Consider the following 3,442-nt stretch of genomic DNA (forward strand, 5'->3'; position numbering starts at 1 on the left):
AAAATTCCTAGAATATCTCAGTAAAACAAGGACACCAGGTGTAAGAATGGTAATTATATTATTTAAATTATTTTTTTACTACTATTTGAATGACTTCATTAAGTGTTGAATGAAAAATTTAAACTTGACTATTAAATAAATCAAAGTAACTTTGCCTATGAATTATGCCTAATTTTTGTTATGAGTTAAAATTTACTAAGTAACATGGACTAACAAATACAACAAACAAATGTTGAACTTTACAAACTTTATTTAACAGTTGTAACTCCCAATACAGAAGGTCCTGGCACCATCTGGAGTCATGACTAATCTCATGTATTTTCCCTAGAGGACAGAATTAACACACTGACCGTAATCTAGCCATAATCTCCTTTAATCTTTTAGAATCTCATTAGAACTTCCCCCAAACTCTGTAATGGACCTACTGTCAATTTCATTTAATGTATCCTTTTGTAATTCATTATCTTAAATGAAAAATACATTACTTTAGAAATTTTGGAAAATGTAGAAAACAATGTGAGTAAATTATTTAACTCATATTTTACCAAAGAAAACATTTTATGAGCCCAGCAGCCGTGCAGGAGCCATGGCAGCCTCAGAGGCGGCAGCGGCAGAGTGCCCGGCTTTGGTTGCAAGTACCTGGGCAGTGCTGGCGGCCACAAGACGAGCCGCCACCGCCACCTCGAGCCCGTGGGTGCCCCCGGGACCCCGACTGAGGGGCAGCAGGCCACAACCCTCGAGGACGACGCAGCAGCCGGCGGTCCCCGCTACAGGCTGGGGTGCTGATCAGCCGTGGGAGAGCGAGCTGCCCAGGCGTGCGGACCAGCATCCTGTGCGCGGAGCGGCGACCAGCATCCTGTGCGCGGAGCGGCGACCAGCATCCTGTGCGCGGAGCGGCGACCAGCATCCTGTGCGCGGAGCGGCGACCAGCATCCTGTGCGCTGTGCGCGAGAGCGGCAAGATCTTGCCCAACAGCGCCTCTCTCAACATGCACCTGGCCAAGAGCCACCGCCTGCAGGATGGCATAGTCAATCCAAGAATAAGAAAAGATTTGAAAACTGTACCAAAATTCTACTGCCGTCCAATCGAAGGCTGCCCCAGAGGCCCTGACAGACCATCTTCTCAATTTTCTCTGGTAAACAGCACTTTATGAAAATGTATGCTGAGGCACAAATGCAGTAAGTGCAGCGATTGGTATCGTATAGAATGGGACTTGAAAAGACACACAGAGGACTGTGGCAAGATCTTCCAGTGCACACGTGGCTGTCCCTACACCCGTAGAAAGGCACTACAGTCTCACATCCACAGAACTAGCCACGAGATCCCTGCAGAACACAGGGATCCACCTAGTAAAAAAAAAAAAGGAAAATGGAAAACTGCTTGCAAAACCAGAAGGTATCCAATAAGACCACTAATCATTGAACAACCAACCAGTCCATAGACCAGACACTCAAGAACTAGAAGCTTCAGAAACAAAGCTAGAACCATCTTCTGAAGACTCCTGTGGCTCTAACACTGAAAAACAGGCTCTTACAACACTGCCAAGATATCCTCAAAAGTTGCTTTTACCAAAGCTCAAAGTGGCTTTGGTTAAACTACCAGTGATGCAGTTTTCTCTCTTGGCTGTCTTTGTGCCTACAGCCGACTCCTCAGCCCAGCCCGTGGTGGTTAGGTGTCCATCAGGGCTCTGCCACAGGGGCTGTGCACTTGCTGCCCTTGTCAGTAGGAACCCTGATCCTTGGCCTAGATTCAGAGGCTTGCTCTCTAAAGGAGAGCCTACCTCTTTTTAAAACTGCTAATCCTGTTGTTGTTGAGCCCGTAAGTACAGGTGCTCAAGTGAACTTGTGTAAAAGTCCATCTGCTCCTTTACAAGAACTAGGGAACACATGTCAAAAGAACAGCATTTCTTCCATCAGTGTGTAGACAGATCTGTCTTATGCCTCACAAGACAACTTTATACCTTCTGCACAATGGTCCAGCACCGATTCCTCTGTGTCATCTTGTTCTCAAACTGATTTGTCGTTTGATTCTCAGGTTTCTCTTCCCATTAGTTTTCACACTCAGACATTTTTGCCCAGCTCTAAGGTAACTTCATCTATAGCAGCTCAGACTGATGCATTTATTGACACCTGTTTCCAGTCAGGTGGGGTCTCCAGAGAAACTCAAACCAGTGGGATACAAAGTCCAACGGATGACCACGTACAGATGCACCAAGCTGCAATGTGTAGAGAAATTTATGAGAGTGTTCATTCATCATATAATGTTGCTATAGGTAACATTATAAGTAACAGTTTAGCAGCAGAGACAGTAACTCATAGTTTGTTACCTCAGAATGACCCTAAGACTTTAAATCAAGATGTCGAGAAATCTGCACCAATTATAAACTTCAGTGCACAGAATAGTATGCTTCCTTCACAGAACATGACAGATAATCAGACCCAAACCATGGATTTATTAAGTGATTTGGAAAACATCTTGTCAAGTAATCTGCCTGCTCAGATGTTGGATCATCATAGTCTCTTGTCTGACACAAATCCTGGACCTGACACCAGCTTCCATCTGGCCCAGCCCAGAATCCTGGAATTGATTTTGATATCAGAGTGTTCTTTTCAGCCTCAAATATCCAGACTCAAACTGAAGAGAGTGAACTTAGCACCATGAACGCTGAGCCAGTCTTGGAGTCACTGGACATAGAGACTCAAACAAACTTCCTACTTGTAGATACCTCTGTTCAGTCCTATGGGTGTAGGGGAAATTCTAACTTCTTAGGCTTTGAGATGTCTAACACACAGACACAGACAGACTTAAAATTTTTCTTAGACGATAGCCCTCATCTGCCTCTGGAAAGTATTCTGAAACACTCCAGCTTTTCCATGAGTACTAATTCATCTCACACAGAGACCCAAACTGAAGGAATCTCCACTGCTAAAAATATACCTGCTTTAGAAAGCAAAGTTCAGTTGAACAGTACAGAAACACAGACCATGAGTTCTGCATTTCAAACCCTGGGGAGCTTGTTCTTCACCAGCAATGAAGCTCAAACAGCAATGGACGACTTTCTTCTGGCTGATCTGGCCTGGAACACAATGGAGTCTCAGTTCCGCTCTGTAGAAACCCAGACCTCTGCTGAACCACACACAGCCTCCAACTTCTAAAACCAGAAGTGGAGTCCATGTGTGAGATAGCATCTACCATTTCCTCTGGGTTAAACTACAGAATGGGGAAAACAGTATTCTATTGAATGTAGTTGATGTTGCAGTTGCTTAGCTTCTTTGAGGTTTTTTGCCTTTTGTACTTGTAAACATGAAATTTGTGTATAAATGTGAGTCTGTTATAAAAGTGTGAAATGTTGATCAAAAAAAAAAAGAAAACATTTTCTATATTTCCTCTTTTTAAAGATCTATTTTTACTCGGAGATCTTTTCTGGGTATACTTTTGCATC

The 3,442-nt window shown here is 43.6% G+C and overlaps 1 pseudogene; it reads left to right on the top strand.

The window, feature by feature from the left end:
• Positions 1-586: 586 nt before the first annotated feature.
• On the top strand, positions 587-3,155 carry LOC101049449 (ATM interactor-like; annotated as a pseudogene).
• Positions 3,156-3,442: the final 287 nt, after the last annotated feature.

The sequence above is a fragment of the Saimiri boliviensis genome, chromosome 9, assembly GCF_048565385.1.
Source record: "Saimiri boliviensis isolate mSaiBol1 chromosome 9, mSaiBol1.pri, whole genome shotgun sequence".
NCBI lineage: Eukaryota > Metazoa > Chordata > Mammalia > Primates > Cebidae > Saimiri > Saimiri boliviensis.